Genomic DNA, 18,858 nt, shown 5'->3' with positions numbered 1-18,858 from the left:
AGACATTCATCTTCCTTGCTATATTTCACATTCTTCACCAAAACTTCATTCTTCTCTTTACAAATTTTCTGCCAATTTTTTTTTTTTCATTACGATTGCATGATCCCTTTTAAATGTTTTCTCTGAGTAACTTAGACTGACCTTTTCCCCCTAGGCCTGGGCTTAATGAACATTTTCCTTTCACAAACCTCTCAGACCTGTTAAAAGGGCCCTCAAATACACAAGTTCATACTTCAGAGATAGTGATGCTGCCCTCAGAGCTCCATATTCAGAAGAAAATTACTTCAAATGTGTCAATTCTCAATCTTTCAAGTACATGAGGGGAAAACTGGCAATTACTATGTTAAAGCAGAATTAATGCTATATCAAATTTAGACATGTATTCTCAATTCCACCCTAAATCCATAACAAGGTGACATATAAATAAACAAATGTATACATGCTAAATATTTAAAATTTCAACTTAGGATATTAGCTAACGAGCTGTTTTAGGACTATGATATAAATACAGTTTGAAATACGTAACAGGCAAATAATACTAGGATTTTTTAATCCATTCAACTCAGACCTCAGGTGCCTGGTCCCTTATATGGGCTCCTACCCTTTGATTTTGGAGGTAAGTTGTGACCTCCAAAGATTCTTTGACTTCCCTGGACACTCTGCCATGAAGGGACAAGAAAATAGGTTATGAGTAGTCAACTGTGCCCCCCCTCCCCACCTCCAGGTACCTTCCCTAGCCCAGAGTGTTAACTTTAAGGCACCGCCATATTAATATCACAAAGAATCCCATCAAAGCTGCTCTTCATAGTTGTGGCTCAACATTGTCCCCAACCCAATATGACCAATCAGCAGCCGCTTTCTCGCTCTAACAAAAAGCTATCAAGTTGAGGTTTTGAAGAAGTACTGTGCTGCACTGGACCACTTTTTTACATGGAGGCATTTCTCTTCAAAATTTTGAAAGCCCCACTGAGTAGTTAGTTGTCTAGCATTTTCAGGAGTGGGCAAGGTACAAAACATCACATGACACTCTCTTTCTTACATATTTCAAAGGCTCCATCTGCTCCATTGCTTTTAATTAGCCTATTCTGACTCAATTAAATTTATTTATTCATTCAAAATTGCATTCATTAATTCCACTATTCAATTTAAACCACTTGTCCAAGCTTAATGGGCAACTAATTTTCACCTCTGCCATAGTAAACAGGGAAAAGTGTGAGTTAGGTTTAAACACATCTTTATTTCTGTCTTTTGTGGATATTTTATAGCATTGAGCTAGAGAGTTCAACTGATTAGAGCAAGGTGCTAATGAGCCCAAGGTTGTGGATTCAATCTCTGCATGAGCCAATTAACTTCACTTAGGCAAAACCACCATTCCATAGGTACAGGTTAAACTCCTAAATCCAGCCGGTCATGTAAAAAACATCCAGTGAGCTCTAGGAAGTATTAAGAGAGAGGAGGTGGGTAGCTCAAGGCAAGTTATCATCATTGCTCACAAAAAGGGGGAAAATTGGTGGGTCATTCATTCAGAAATAAATATCCTGTGTCTGCAGGGCACAATGTAATTAATGTGCCAGGTAAGAAGAAAACTAAGGTGAGCAGCTCAGCTTACAATCTGGCATGCAGTCTCCAGAGACATCCTGCCCAACAAAGAACTAAGCCTAATGATAAGGTTGAGACATATGAAACAGAAACCAATATAAGCAAGAAGAATTGGTAAACATAATAAGATGTATAATAAGTATCATGAAATTTGAAAACCTTCAGGGTCTTACAAAAGACAGAGAGTTCATGTTCAGCTAGTGTGATCAAAAGTGACTTTATGGAGGGGTGCCTGTGTGGCTCAGTCGGTTAAGTGGCCGACTTCGGCTCCGGTCATGATCTTGTGGCTCGTGGGTTCGAGCCCCATGTCGGGCTCTGTGCTGACAGCTCAGAGCCTGGAGCCTGCTTCAAATTCTGTATTTCCATCCCTCTCTACCCCTCCCTGTCTTTCTCTCTCTCTGTGTCAAAAATAAATTAAAAATGTTTAAAAAAAATTAAAAAGTGACTTTATGTAAAAAATAAAATCTGGTTTGTAATTTATAGGAAAATTTGAGAGAAAATTCTAGGAAGATCAAAACTAGATAATAGAGGGCCTTGACTAGTAAACAGATAATTGTAACTTTATCTTCTAAGAAACATAGAATTCTTAGAATATTTGCTTAGAATACAGCAACAACATGATTAGAATTCTGAAGACCTAAACTGGTAGAGGCATGTGACACATTGGAGACAGGGCATCTAGATAAAAGCAGCCAAAATGAGGCTTTCTTGAGAGCTTATATTCAAGATCTCGGTGAGAAAGGAAACAGATTCAGGAAATGCTAGGGAAATGGAAATAGCCAGGATTTGGCAGTGGATTAGATGGAAGAAATTTTTGAAGGAAGGGAGATTAAAAATATAGAAAGATTAAAAATCCAGTGATAGGGAAAATGGTGGTTTCCATAAATAAGAATAGAAATGAGAGGGTTGGAAGTAGCCAGTAGGAGTCAGGAAGGCAGACGATGATAGTGAATTTGTGTTTGTGTATACAGTTGACCCTTGAACCACACAGGAGTTCGGGACCCCACACAGTCAAAAATCTATGTATAACTCTGGACTCCCCCAAAACATAACTGCTAACACCCTACCCTGTTGCTCAGGGATCAACTGTACTGAATTTGAGGTACCAGCAAAACACTTACCTGGATTCATACAGCAGGCTGTTAGTTGTAAGAAGGAATCAAGTCAATAATACCAAATGCTGTGGAAAAATAAAGGAGAATGGAGAGAAAAATCTGTTTGATTTGATAATAAAGAGACATGGCAGTTCACTGAATATATTTCCATTCTGGGCGCATGGGGGGTTTGTACTTTCTCAACTGATTTCTTTAGTTAGATATGGCCATGTGACTAGATCTGTCCAATGAGTTCGAGCAAAAGTGACATGTCACATTTCCAGGCCAGAAAATGTAATTTGCTAGTGCAAAACCTTGTAGAATTCTGTTTTCTTTTGCCAAGGCTACTTGCAATGTTCAAGGTATGAGCTGCTTCATCAGCCTGCATCTTTCATGGAGCAGCAGCCCCAGCCCACCCACAGTACTGCAATAATCATCTGTATAGCAGGAGTGAGAAGCGAAACTTTAAGGCTGAGATTTTCACTAAGATCGAGACCATACTGATAGAGCAGGATTTTGGGTAAGCATCAAGAAAGCAGCTTCACTACAGTGGTAAAGGAAAAGTCTGTCTTTCAAGGTGCTGAGATGTGATAGGAAGGGGAAAAAAATGAGGTATTCAGCAAGATCACTGCGTTGGTAAATCTAGTCATGGAAAAGACAGAAAGAATTCAGCAACTTTGAAGGTAATAGAAGAGAGAAATAGAGTGTGAGAGCTTTTGTTGTTGTTTTAGTATGGGGAATCAGTCCCAAGACAGAAAGAATATGGGAGGGGAAAAGATTAATAGAATAAGATTTCAAAAGAGTTGGAAGAGGGTCAAGGTAGAAAGAGTCACATTCTTCCTCTGAGGCAGGAATAATGAGAAGAAAGATTAGCCTTAAGAAAATATTAAAATGGGAAGGAAAGAGACTGAAAGAGCTCATGTCAAATGGTTTCAACCAGTGTTATCTTCCCACACAAAGGCTATCATGTTTTAACACTATCCAGGATATTATCACTGCTCATGAAATACTAAATAAAAGCAAAGTCTTTCATGAAATTCATGCTCTTTTTACCATATCATAAATAATTACAATGTTCCGAATACAGTGCTAAGCAAGGTGTGGGAGCCAGGCATCTAGGGTATGCATTATAATCTCTTTAGTAAATGTACACTCTGGATCCAGGAAGAAAGTTAATATGTATTTAAAATTAGTGAAAAACAGAAAACTGTGTATAACCTAGTGTTAAGGTGTAAAGTATAGAGAAGAGGATGATTAGTAAGGCCTAGAAAAATCAGGAAAAACTTATTTGAAGCAGTGGAACTTGAAGATATGCACAGTTTGAGTAAAGGCATGGAAAATGGAGGAATCCTAGTGATTAGAATGGCCCTGGCAAACCTACCAGTCCAGGATGAGCTTGGCATGCTTTTGGGTTGGGAAGATTGGCCTGTCTAGGGTGGAGTATATATGTATGTGTTCAGTCAGAATTCTTAGCTGTGTGCGTTAGAAAACAACACTGGCTAATAGAAGGATGCAGATAGCTCACAAAATCTCCAGAAGAAACATAGATCTAGTTGTAGAGGCTAAGCAGCCAAGGTCAATGACCAAAACTGTAGTAGAAGACTGAGGTAAGCAAAATTGCAATGCAAGCCTGGTCTAGAAGATTCTTCTGCAGCCATTGATGGATACAGCCACCTCAGTTTGTATTGTTGACTCCACATACTGTCACTGATGTTTCTGGGAACTGGGTAGGTGTTGACACTGGTGCCACACATCACCAAGCATTCTGTGAGGGCACTGTTGCAGAGTGTCACTGACACTTATGACCTAAAGTCTGGGAGAAGTATATCCAAAGGAGAGAGACTAGATCATATACTATAACATATGATGGCACTGCAAAGAAGCCAGGAAAAGTGATTATCTAGCATCTGCTGTGTCTACAGCACAGAGACAGCTCTGCTTCATAAGGCAGGGGATTCCCCGTAGATAAGAAAAGAGTGCCATTGTTGAGTAGCCAAAAGGCTATGGTGTCTATGACAAATAAAAATATGATTGGGATAGCTAGTGGAAATCAGAAGAAATGATTATAGTGGACCCTGAAATCCAGACAGAAGAATTTAGCTTCCTATTGATGGAAAATTGGAACTATTAAAGAATTCAGAACAGAGATATGTATCAGAAAGATAGTAGGTGCTTAATAAATGTTTGTTGACTAAATGAACAGTTACAGCAGTGCATAAGACTAGATAGATTGGAAATCCATCTGTACCAGTATTTAGGCACAAGAGAATGGCACCCTCTAACTAAGGAAGTAGAAATAGAAATGAAAAGAAAAGAGCTCATATGAAAAATATTTTGAAAAAAAGATCCATGGGTCCTGGTGACTGCTTGAGTACAACTAATAAAAGAGCAAATTCCCTCCAAAGTGATTCCAAAGCTTTCAGCATAAGTCGCGGAGGACATTTAGATCAAAGAGTTGATTTGGGTGAATTTTCATTTTGAAGACTTTAAACTTTTTTGTGTAATTTCCAATCTGCTGTTAAGACTATCCAGTGAATTTTTCATTGAAAAATTAGTTTCAAGTTCTAGAACTTCTATTTGGTTCTTTTATGTATCTTAAAATTCTCTTCTGAGAGATGTCTGAGAGATCCTATCACGTTTTCCTTTCATTCTTTGAACATATCCATAATAGCTGATTTATAGTCTTTGTTGGCTAAATCTAACACATGGACCATCTTGGAGTTGGCTTTTATTAAACTTTTTTCTTGATGATAGGCCACATTTTCCTAGTTTTTTTTTTTTAAGTTTTTAATAACTTTTTTCTACACTGCATATTGTGGATGAATCATTGTAAAGATTCTGAATTCTGTTATCTTTCTTTGAACTTGTTGACTTGTTTCTGTAGGCAGCTGAATTACTTGATGATTACTTTGAGCCTTGTATGAAAATCTTATTTCCTTGGTTTTATGCTTGCTAGGGAGGATTCAATGAAAGAACAGGATGTTTTCCAAGCGTCCCTTACTTGGCAGAATTCAACTTCCAAACTCTGTCTCTGCTGTGGATCTTGTCAAGGTGTGATGTTTGGCCTTGTTATCCCAGGTGTACCATAGGCTTTACTATAGGAATTGGTCCTTACAGACTTTTCTGATGTCTTAGCCTGATTTTATCAAATATTAGTGAGATGTTAACTAGATTTCTCCACTATGGCTGAGCTGGAATTCCAATGTCCCCAACATTGTTCAAGCTATAGTATCTCTATTCTGCTCTCGACCTGATAGCTACAAGCCTCAAGTCTGTGGGTAAGCCTTGAGTAGTGTCACAGGGCAGATATGTGGCCAAGTCCTCAGGCAAGACTGGTGGGAAACCTCCATACAGACTTCTGAGGTTCCCCCTCTACACAGCCTTTTCCTCTACAGTACCCACATATTCCAACTGCTTCTGCTGTCTTGATTTCTAATCACTGTGTCTTCAGCAAAGCATAAGCACTATGAATTTCAGCATCCCGTGCTATGATTCACAAATGTCTCCCAGGCAGACATCCAGGTAAATCATGGGGTTCATCTTATGAGTGTCCCTTTTTTCAGGGATCAGAATCTTGCGTTGCCCATTATCTAAAACCTAAAGAGCATTGCCTCATATATCTTATCTGGTTTCATCGTTGTTTATGGCACGAGACTAGCCTTGTACCAATAACTCCATCACAATCAGAAGCAGAAGACTGAAGACATTATCCATGAGGATGCTGAAAAAAACAAAGTGAAAATTCAATAGACTTCTGGCATCTGCTTTGTCTCAGCCTCTTATTATGAGGCCAGCTATCCACATTCATTCTTCAGGAAGGCCATAAGTGCTAGTTTCAGCTGAGCCCCTCTCTCTGGCAAATGTCCAGTCTGCTTGCCAGTTTGACATTTTATCTCTCCTCAATCCTTCAAGTTCATTTCCCCTGGGGGTGGGGGGGGGGCGATGGGGGTTGATGGGGAGTGTTCTTTCCCTAGCTGTGAAGTTTTGCCAGCCTTAAAACTAGGTTCTGTTATGTTGACTGAATTTTAAGGAGAAATTTCTTCCCTTCTCTTTACTTCTCACTGGCTTCTCCACATTGAAAGAAAAGGGAGCTGACTAGTAGCTCAGACTAGAAGAAGAGTTGTTCTAAGGTGGTTTATCCTCCTCTGTGCTTCTTATTCTCTTATAATCAACCTGCTCTCGGGCTTCAGGCCTCTCTTCCATGGAGCACAGAATTTGCCCTGCAGGTGCTCAGATGCTCTGCCTGCCGTAGGCCAAGCCAGTCTGATTCACTGGGAGAAAGAGCAGGAAACTACTTTGGCCTTGGGCACAGAGTACATTTCAAATCATATTTACTAATTAAACTGAAGCCAGAGTAGAAGAATGTGATTTATTGACCCCTCAAACTTCAGTAGTGCCCTAGATTAAGCCCTGTTCCTCATTTTGATGACTCACGTAGACCCTTTCTTTTAGCCTGGAAGCTCAGCTCTTGGTTTGTACATACTTCCCTAGTTTTATCAAACTGAACTCTGTATAAGAATCTTTCTGCCAGCTCAAGCCTTCTAGGACATACAACAACCCTGATTCCTCTTCCCTATTTCTTGCTAAAAATATGAGATTGGAATCACAAAGAAAAAGATCATTTTCATTTCTAAAATTAGCTTTATTTGGTGCTTGTGTTTGTTTGTTGATTAAAGTACAATATAAATCATACCAAGAACAAGGAATCAATCCCCACATGGACTAATTAATTTAACTTTGCTCCATCTCACCTTGGCTAACATCCTAATTTCCCTAGCTCTCTAACCAAGTGGAACATAAAGAGAGAACATAATGATTCCTGGAGCTCTAGAACCTTTAGTGGGACAACAGTCTAAGACTCGTGCTGAACTATTCATCAGTAGCAATCATTTTTGTGTACTGAGGACAGCATTATCGTTACATGTATTATCATTAGAAGATTCCTCAAAACCAAAGAAATTTCCTTCGTTGATGTTAGACACATGGATGAAAAGGTTAAATGTTGGAAGAAAGCATAGTATAAATTTTTTATCCTCAGAGCAGTCAAGTCAATAATTATGAATTATTTATTATTATTAGCATCATGAAAAAATTTACTCAGTAAATATTACATGGACTGCATTATACCAGGTACCACAATGGAGAATAGACAATGAACACCCTCAATGAATATACAAAATAGTTGAAAAAACAAGATACATTCATATAAAAATATTGCCAACAATACAAAATAGTATACAAGCAGTGTCCAAATAAATAAATGGTACAAGAAATGTGGCAGGAAAATATGACTGTGTCTAGGGGGCAAGCCAGCTCAAATCTCACATTGGATATTGGGATCTGAGTTGGACTGTATGGCTTGAATAGGATTATTAGATTGGGTCATATGAAATTGTCATTTTGTTGGGTCAAAAATGTTAAATATCAGCAATTTCATATGGTTCCACCTGACAGCTTGCTAAGTCTGTTCTATATGTGAGGGGGAAAATATGGAGGTGATCTCTGAGTCAAGAGTCACACATCCATTGTCTTATTTAACCTTCATAACGATCCTGTGAGATATGTGTTTCCTCATTTTTTACATGCAGAAACCAATGGTCAAAAAAGAATCTTGCCAGGTCACACTGTAGTAAAGAGAGCAACTGGGACAAAACCCAATGATCTGATGCCCTTACTGAAGGTTTCTTGCCCCAGTACCATATTGGAAGAGAAAGCCAATCCTTGCCTCCCTGTAAAAATAATTAAGTGATTGATATTTTAAGATATCTGTCATCTATGCGCAAATGTCTCCTAGTTTAGGATCCTCAAAATTCCATAGATTGTATATTGTGTATTCATGGGGAATGACATTTCTCCTATCTGTTCAGTACTTTGGACTGTTCCTCAGAGAAAAGAGAGATTAAGAGAGATTAAGATTTTCCTGCCACATTTCTTGTACCATTTATTTATTTGGACACTGCTTGTATACTATTTTGTATTGTTGGCAATACTCATGATGGTGTTCATTGTCTATTCTCCATTGTGGTACCTGGTATAATGCAGTCCATGTAATATTTACTGAGTAAGATTAAGATTGAGTACTCAGAGATTAAGAGAGATTAAGATTAAGCTTTCTTACAGGTTAAAAGTTCGAGAGTGAGGCTATTTTTTGCTTTAAATTTTTCTTAAAGAATTCTCAGACTGTTTCTAGCTAGATTTTCTCTTCATGTGATGTCTGCCTAGAAAAATAGTCCTGCCCTCTGCAATTCCATGTTCTTGATTGCAGCACTGGACTCAGAACGAGAATTTTAAAAACACCAAAACTAGTTCACTAAAATCAAGATTCCCTATGCACAAGGTTGATATGTATTCCTGTGTTTTAAATTAGTTTATATTTTTCCTAGAGCTATGTTCAGTGTCTTCTAAGTAATTATGACAAATTAGATTCTTCTCATCAAGTTAGATTTGCAATTCAACTTGAAGACACAGAAGAGCAGCTAAACGTTTAGAACTTTTTTCCTTTTTTAATTAAGTTCCTTTTACATTAGTCTTGTAATTGTTTCCAGAAATATAAGGTATTGGGGGAAAAAAAACCTCATTTATACCAAGGTCTATTTCTTAATAAGTATTAAGACCTTGAAAACCTACTCTCTAAAATATAATAGTAGAAAACGGGCAGTGTAGTTAACTGAATTTGAATTAACTAGAAATCAAAACTACCTTTTTATCCCTCTTATAAAATAAAATAATATTACTTTACCCTAAAGGCATAACACATACCATTGAGATCTCAGAGCAATCTAGATAAGGCACATACAGGATAAAGTCACCATTGCCTCATTTAAAAAAAAATTTCCGCATATATTGATCACTACTTGACTTTATAGAGATTAGTTAACCTTTCTCGCCACAGAAAAAAATTCTGACACCAACTGTCTTCCAATAGACAAATTATTGTTTCACTATATCTGAACACCTTTTGAATAATAATGGTTTCATAGCATCTGAAAACTGCTTAATTGCTCATCTTGCTCACCATTGGTGAGCCTTGAAATGTAAATAATTCAAACTTCTAAATATTTTCATTCAATCAGGTATTGGTTCTTGCAACGGTCCTTTTGAAATTTGCACTCACTGCTTCTACATTCTCTGTATTCATCGCTCCTTAATCCAACACCAATTTTCCATCCCATTCTTGCGACACCAGTGGCCTCCTTATCATCAAGTTTAATGGAATTTACTCAGCACTCCTTTTTAACTTCTCAGCCACATTTCACACAGCCTATCCCTTCCCTCTTCCTGCTCGTTATTCTTTTCTGTTTTGTTTGTATCTTTTCTTCATCCCCTAAACCGCTTAAACATGTTTCAATGATCAGCCCCTTCTCTGCTCTCTGTTTGTAATACCACCCACAACCCCATCAGACCTTCAGGTTTCACCTGTATCCAGTGACAGCAAATCTATGCCTCTAGCTCCGAACACTCTTCCCATCTCCAGACCCAAACATTCAGAAGCTTACCCTGTATCTCCACCAGTCTGTCCCTTCACTCCTTCAACTGAACATTTCCCTAATGGAGATCCTCCTATTCTCCCCGCAGACACCAACTCCACGTGACCTAGTTCTATGAACAATACCACTAGCTCTCAGATCAACCTGAAAAATTTCAGGGTTGTTTTAATTCTTCCTTTACCCTGACCCATACTTCAAAATCAGTCAAGCTCGCAACATCTTTCAAATCCCTACCTTCTTTTTCAACACTGTTCCCAAGCACATCACGGTAATTAACAAGGGTTATCTTCCGATTTTATTTTAGTTACTTGTGTAAAGCCATTTTCTTCTTTGTTGTTGTTGTTGTTGCTTTGTTTGTTTGTTTTAGGTAAGCTCCACCCCAACGCAGGGCTCAAACTTCCTTCGAGATTAAGAGTCACATGTTCTACTGACTGAGCCAGACAGGCGCCCCAAAGTCCTTTTCTTTTTCTAAATTGTATGTTCCAAAAAAACAAGAGATTGTGTTTTATTCATACAGTGTAATCTTTTAGTGATGCCATTAAGTGCTAGAAGGGCAGGAAGCAGTAGGTTCTAGAATTTCTGTGAAGAAAGTTTTAGAAATCTGGCTGCAGGGGCAGGAAGGACATGAGAGACTGCTGGAAGTAGCATTTGCATGGTTAGCACACTATTTTCACTTAGGTTGCTTAAGTGGCTTTAGGATTCTGATGGAGGTTGTGAGGACTCTGAAGACCCCAAGATCCCTTAGCATCACCTCAGCTTATAAGCACAGTTCCCCAAAAATAAATGTTATTGAGGGAAGGGCAAGGATAAAGCCAACTTCTAAAGATGGTGGAAAGAGCTCTTTACCTTTCCCTGCAGTCACAGCCAGTCCCTGTTGAGTCCAGCTCAGAGGAATGTCAAGAAGTCTCTTTCCTGTCCTTGTCCCTTTCTCTCTTCCTCCTGTGATTCCTCACCCACTCGCCTCTCCTCTCTAATTCCACTTGTACATCCCCTCAGCCTGTATTTTGTGTGCAGAAAGAAGGAACAGAGGAGGACTGCCTCACCCTGACCAGAACCAGATGAAGCATTTTTAGCTGATTGCAGAGCTCTGATTCATTGGAAAGGGCGAGGATTTTAAAAAGCTATCTTGAAGGGGCACCTGGGTGACTCAGTCTGTTAAGCATTTGACTTTGGTTCAGGTCATGATCTCACAGTTCATGGGTTCGAGCCCCGTGTTGAGCTCCGGGTCGACAGCTCAGAGCCTGGAGCCAGCTTCGGATTCTGTGTCTCCCTCTCCCTCTCTCTCTGCCCCTCCCCCACTTTTGCTCCCCGCCAAAAAAATAAATAAGCAAAGATTAAAAAAAAAAAAAAAAACCATTCTGTAATTCACACAGTCGCACAAAACTCAACACAGTGACTAGCACAAATAAATATTTGGTAAGTAAACTAATAACTGTGTCCTCTGTAAAGATTCATAGATGAAATGGCAGGAATCTTAAAACCAAATATACTAAATTCTGATTAACGTGTGATGCTTTATAAAACACAATAAAAGAATTTAATCTTTTTTTTTAATTTTCCTTGAATTAATAGTGCCTCCTAATGAATTGAGGCTGTTAATGAATTTGGCTCAGCTCTAGTAAAAGCAATGGAGCATTTCTATCAAATCAGTATTCAGACTATGTCTTCATGGATTTCAGCATAATACTTAATATGTGAACTACCAAAACACAGTTATTTATAATCCAGTGCTCAAAGATTCTCCACTTGAAAAACATTAAGAGAAATGCTGATGTTATAGAGATACCCCAAAATATAGAGTTCTAAATGTCATCAAATAGCATGTGAAGCCTTATATTTTGTCAGACATTTTGGTAAACCATGTTCTGTATTCCCATTAAGTACCTGGAATAAATGTTACGTGGCTGACATTGGTATGTTGGGTTGGCAGCACTGACCCTACCCCACGCTGCTTCAGTATCCATTTGTAGGAGCCAGATGGAAAATGAGGACAGAAAAGAACAGTTTGATGTGCGGATTCATGGGTCCAGAGAGGAACAAATGCAGAGGACAGTTTCTAGTCCACGTTACAGTTTGACCTAAGGACTCAGTCTGAAGCATCAGGGAAAAGGGCTGCAGAGAAAGCCTGGAGTGGCCATTTGCCAAGAACCTTCATGAGATTGGTGCCAAAACAGAGGTAGGGAGAAGGCATTTTGTCATTTCTGCCAATAACCCAGCATGGCTCTGGTGTGCTGGTAAAAATGGAGAGGAATTGGTAGTATCTGGCAGTTTGGAGATTTTGCAGCTCTGGGAGCATTGTGACAAAGTATGCTGACTAGAGAAGCAGCATTCCCACACAGGCCGCTCAAAAGCACCTTGAGACCAGCAGCTCTCAACAAGGATGCTTAAATGGAATAGCCTGAGAGGGATTTATGAACACAGGTGAATCACAGGAATTACTGGGGAGTTTTAGGGGTTGTGTGGGTGGGAAATCAACTAGCTAACAAAATAAACTTGTAAGCTAACACGGCCTTTAAAATTTGGGGATATTTGGTATGTAGTCAGAAGTGGGTAAATCATTGTCCTTTTTAATCAAAGTTAACCATTTGTGTGGTGTGTGTGTGTGTGTGTGTGAGAGAGAGAGAGAGAGAGAGAGAGAGAGAGAGTTCACTTAAGAGTCTAAAATTTTTAGAAATTTGGACACCAAAATATCACCCTTAACTTGATCCAGCTCTCTTCCTTTGATTATGTATCCTATCCAAATAGAAAACAGCAGTATGTATTTACTGAGAGTTTTCTTGTTCAGAAACTACATTAAGCTGTATGGAAAATTTTTAAAAAGAAGAAAAGAAGTAAGTATCTTCCATTAATGAACTCAAAATTTATTTGGGAATATAAAATCACACATAAAGTATAATAAAGAATTATTTAATTACTAATTCCCAGTTAAGAGGCCATCTTAGCTTATAAATTTCTTTTGTTAGCTAGTTGATTCTAGAATACATAATGACAATGGTTTCCTCTGCAGAGGAAAACTGTAAGATAGGAGAGGATAGGACATCTTCTTTGCATTATTTGCCATTTGTACAACTTGAAATTTTTGCCATGTGTTTGTATCACCTTTTCAAAAACAAAATAAATAAGTTGTCTTTTTCTAAAGGGAGACCAGAATGGAGAATTATAACCTAGATATAATCAGAGCAAAAGCAGAGGTCTTTGGAGTCAGACAAGCCTGGCATCACTAACTGACCTAAACCAATTAAGATTTTCAAAATTCTCTGTTTTTTGTTTGTTTTTTTGTTTTGTTTTTTTTTGTTTGGCAGATGTCTATAATACCTAGCAATTACTAGTTGATGAAAATTCTATCTGCAGTCCTATTAATAGGTAGGATGTTATAATGAAAACAAATCTCAGACCAAATATTGTGACACATACAAATTTTTATTAGTAGGCAGTCACTAAAAATGCCACACAATCTGAGCTTCTTAAAGTCCTTTAGGGACTCAAAACATGTGTCTTGCAGCCATGGTAGATGTGAAAATACTTTAGCAACAGAACCAGCTAATCTTCTACTTGGATCAGACAACAGAATCTTCCATTAAGTGATAGAATGCTGAACCAAATGGAATCCTTGGCCTGAGTGCTTTTTCAAAGACTTTTAGGCTGATGGACTCTGAAATTCTTATCAATATGTAACATTATGATGCAATATTGTTATGCAACATTTATACATGTATTGCATATTATTTCTAGTTAATAGACATAACACTTATTTCACTGACAAAAAAATATTTCTAGCAGAAATAGTATAATGATGTAGAACGTGTGCTTTGGAGTCAGATTATCTGGGTTCAAATCTGGCTGTGCCAATTTCTACCAGGCACATAACCTTGAACAAGTTGTTCAAACTCTCTGCCTCTTTTTCCTCATCAGTGAAATAGAGATGCTAATTATGCCTACCTAGTTGCGTCATTATGGGAATTAAATGAGTTGACGTTTGGGGCGCCTGGGTGGCTTGGTTGGTTAAGCGTCCAACTTCGGCTTAGGTCGTGATCTCGCGGTTTGTGAGTTCGAGCCCCGCGTCGGGGTCTGTGCTGACCGCTCAGAGCCTGGAGCCTGCTTCAGATTCTGTGTCTCCCTCTCTCTCTGCCCCTCCCCTATTCACGCTCTCTCTCTGTCTCAAAAATAAAAAAACGTTAAAAAAAATTTTTAAAAAATGAGTTGACGTTTACAAAATGCTAAGATCAGTGGCTGACAAATAAATGCTATATGAGTACTTATTAAATATATTAAATTAGCACCTTTCATGCTAGCTAAGGGACTCTTTAATGATGATTCTGATAGTGTTATCAGGCTTGCTTACAGCCTTGGAATTTATAGATAGTGACTCCCTCTAGAACAAAGGGCAGGTATGATTGCCTCTCATGAAAAATTTAGCTTCCCTAAATTTAGCATTTGTTTCCGTAATACAACCCACTGCGTGTGCAGGTGTCCTATGGCCTTCATCCTATCACCCTGTGGGAACTAGAGTTTGGGGAAGAAGAAATGCTAATATTATAATTACTGCTATTGCTATGAGTAGTAAACTATCTTTCATCTCTGATCCAAGAGTCTTGTGTCTTTTGCCAGTATCCATGAAACTGGAACAGGCAAATTCATTAACTATCAAGTAGAGTAAAATGTCAGCTCTTTCCAGTTGTTGACAATATTAAGAAGGTATTCTAAGAAAACTTATACCAATAAATTAGAAAACTTAGATAAAATCAACAAATTTCTTGAAAGACACAATTTACTAGATCTCTTTATGACGTTGAGAAAGGTAAATTTTTCTTAGATAAGACAAACACACACACACAAACACTACCTATAAGAGGAAAATAAATAAATAATTAGACTTCAACAAAATTAAAATATTTTGCTCCTTTTTAATGGGCCAAATATTTAAACAGAAACTCCTCAAAAGATATAGAAATGGTCCAAAAGCACATGAAACAATTCCCTACATCATTAGCCATCAGGGAAATGAAAAATAAAACTATAATGAGATATATCACTGCATACGCACTACAGGACAGCTAAAAATTAAAAAGATTGACAATGCCAAGTGTTGACAAGAATAGGAAACAAACAGGGGTGCCTGGATGGCTTGGTCGGTTAAGCGTCCGACTTCGGCTCAGGTCATGATCTCACAGTCCGTGAGTTCGAGCCCCACTTTGGGCTCTGTGCTCACAGCTCAGAGCCTGGAGCCTGTTTCAGATTCTGTGTCTCCCTCTCTCTTTGCCCCTCCCCTGTTCATGCTCTGTCTCTCTCTGTCTCAAAAATAAATAAACGTTAAAAAAATAAAATAAAATAAAATAAAATAAAATAGAATAGAATAGGAAACAAACAGAACTTTGTTATACTATTAGTGGGAATGTGAAACAGTATAAACACCTTGAAAAATAGTTGGCCAGTTGTTTTTTTTTAAGTTTTTATTTCTTTATTTTGAGACAAAGAGAGAGCCCACAAGCATGAGTCAAGAAGGGGCAGAGAGAAAGGGAGAGAGAAGCCCAAGCAGACTCTGTGCTATCAGCAGGGCTCCATCCCGTGAACCATGTGATCATGACCTGAGCCAAAATCAAGAGTTGGACACTTAACCAGCTGAGCCACCCAGGTGACCCTAGTCAGGTAGTTTCTTATCAGTTAAATGTATACTTATTATATAACCCAGCATTTCTTACTCCTAGATGTTTTCCCATGAAAAAAATGAACATAAACCTCTACAAAAATTTTCATACTAGCTGTGTTTAAAATAGTGAAAAAATGGAAACAAAAGAATATCAACAGGTGAATGGTAAAGAAATTATAGTGTATCCATACAATGGAATATTACTCAGCATTGAAAGGAAAGAACTACTAATACACATACACAACATGAATGAATCTTAAAACCATAAAGCTGAGTGAAAACCAAAGTGAATATACTATTGGGTTCCATTTATATGAAGTTCTAGAATAAGCAAAACTAATCTATAGTGACAGAAATCAGATTATTGAGCCTGGGGATAGAGAACTGACCACAAAGCATTATGAGAAAGGCTTTGAGGGTTATGAAAATATTCTCTATCTTGTTCAGTGTGATGATTATAGGGAATATAAACACCCATGCACATACTTCAAAGCTCATCAGATTGTACTGTTAAAATTGGTGCATTTGTTTTATGTAAATTATACTTAAAGTGATTTTTGAAATCATGATCATTCTCACTAGTTATAAAAAAATTCACTGGGTTTTAATCTCACTGAAACTTTATCTAAAAAATATGAATAATACTCTATCACAGAGGCAAGAGAATTCTACTAAATAATTCATATAGACTATTTAGCACAATGCCTTGATCAAAATGAGAATAATTATAATGTAAACTAAATAACTGCTGAAAATGTCAAGAGTAGTATGGATGGTGCTATCCATTAAGTTTTCCTGGCGGGGTGATTTCTGAGATAATCAGGAAAGAAAGACATGAATTACTGGGGTGAACATTCCATGTAGAAAATGTCAGACAAAAGCACTGAGATAAAATTACAAAGATGAGTGTAGTAATGGGCAACCATCAGGTGTATTCAGCTGCATTAGACAGATGACAGCTAATCATAATGAAAATTGAGAAAGAAATTATAGAGGAAGAGAAGCTATGAGGTAATAAGTCCAGAGATGCAAAAGCTAGAGTACGAAATAATAGGGCATGTTAAACCAAGTACAGAAATTATATTGGTGTTCAGAGAAGGCCATCCTGAAAGCTACATGTGATGTAAATAGAAGCAGGACCTGACTTGAGACCAAGAAATGAATTTGAAACTTATCACTCTGCTATGCAAGATACAAGGAGGCTTAGACTAGAAAAGAAAGAAAAATAAGCAAGCAATACTGTGGGGGAATATTTTCAGAAATTGGCTCTAATTAGAAGCAAAAGAGAAACAGGCGTTGCCAACGACTTCAAAGTCTTGAATTGGAAAAACAGGTTGTTCATACACAGTATCTACAGGAGGAGAACAGAAAGGAAAATTCATAAGAGCGAATTAGTATTATAAAAAGAAAATAGAAGAGATGTTAGTGATTATGTTAATCACTAGTGCTTGTAGTAGTTTCCTGTGGCTATTGTAACAAAGTATCAAAAACTGAGAAGCTTAGAAAAACAGAACTATATTGTCTAACAGTTCTGTAGGCTACAGGTAGATCAAGGAATCTGCAGAATTGGTTTCTTCCCAGGGCTGTGAGGGACAATCTGTTCCATGCCTTTCTTTCAGCTTTTGGTGGCTTGTCAGCAACTGATGGCCCTTGGCTCTGGTTGGTTGACCTTGATCTCTGCCTTCATCTTCATATAGTTTTCTCCCTATGTGTGTGTCTGTGTTCAAATTTCCCCTTTTTATAAGAAAACCAATCACTACAGATTAGGGCCCCACTCTACTCTCAATGTGACATCATCTTAACTAATTATCTGCATTGACCGTATTTCCAAATAAGGTCACATTCTCAGATATTGGGGGTTAAGATTTCAACATGAGAATTTGGGGGGTACAAAATTCAACCCATAGCAGTGCTGTTCACCAAATATGTCTAGCTATCCCCCTTTTGAGCATAAAGAGGATTGTACTTCCTCACTCTGTCTGAAATTATGTGTGGCCACATGACTTGCTTTGGCCAATAAAATGTGAAGAAAGTGACATATGCCATTTCCATCCGAAGCTTTAAAGGCCAGTGCATAATTCACCACATTATCTCCCTTTTGCTCAGGTAATTGTGAAGGTACTTGTCAAGATCAATCTTTCATCAGCTCATGTCACTAAGGAACTAAAATGAGCAGAGCTTCCTTTCTGTCTTGCACTGGGAATGCAGCAAAAGCAAGAAATAAACTTGTGTTGCATTGAGTTAATTATTCGGGGTTGTTACTCCTGCTAGACACCTAGCCTATCCTGACTAATATAGAGATGACTGTGCTTTTACTCAGAAGAGTAGTCATTCGGGAAGTGATTGTCTATGAGTAGCCATCGTTTCACATTTTTACAAAGACTAAAAATAGATGAGACCAAATAGGTCTTTGTTCTTACCATTCTTCATTAAATAGCAGTGTAATAGATTGCTTCTTTAGTGGCCCACAGTGAACTATGACTCCTTGCACAGTCCCCTCTGACCCTGACTTTGAGATTGGCTATTTGACTAGCTTTGGCCAAGAGTACACTCATAGGCATGATTAAAATAGAGGTTTGCATATGGAGTTATTCTCTTGGAATGCTTGCTCTTAGGACACTCCTTCTCAGAATGCAGTGACCATGTCCTGAGAAGCCCAACCTAGTTCCACAGAGAGGCCACGTGGAGGACCATCAAGACCTTGGCTCACAGCTCCAGCTGAGTTCCTAGGAACTATCAACTTGCCACCATAGGAGTAAGCTTTCTTGGAACTAGATCCTTCAGCCACAATTAAGCCACCAGAACTGATGCCATGTGGAGCAGAAAAAATGATCCCATCAAACCCTGCTCCAAATGCAGAATTATAAGCCAATAAATGACTGTTGGCTATGTTAAGACATTAAGGGCTTGGGTTGTATTTTTAATGCAGCAACAGATAACCAAAGCAACTGATAAATGCTTTTATATAATAACCAGTCAAAAATTTTTTTAATTAACTTATTTTGTGTATCAGTAATTCCTTGTTCTTCAC

This window comes from Puma concolor, chromosome B4, assembly GCF_028749965.1.
Source record: "Puma concolor isolate L17-30 chromosome B4, mPumCon1.1.hap2, whole genome shotgun sequence".
Classification (NCBI taxonomy): Eukaryota; Metazoa; Chordata; class Mammalia; order Carnivora; family Felidae; genus Puma; species Puma concolor.
The sequence above is the reverse complement of the archived record's forward strand: the minus strand, read 5'-3'. Positions refer to the sequence as shown.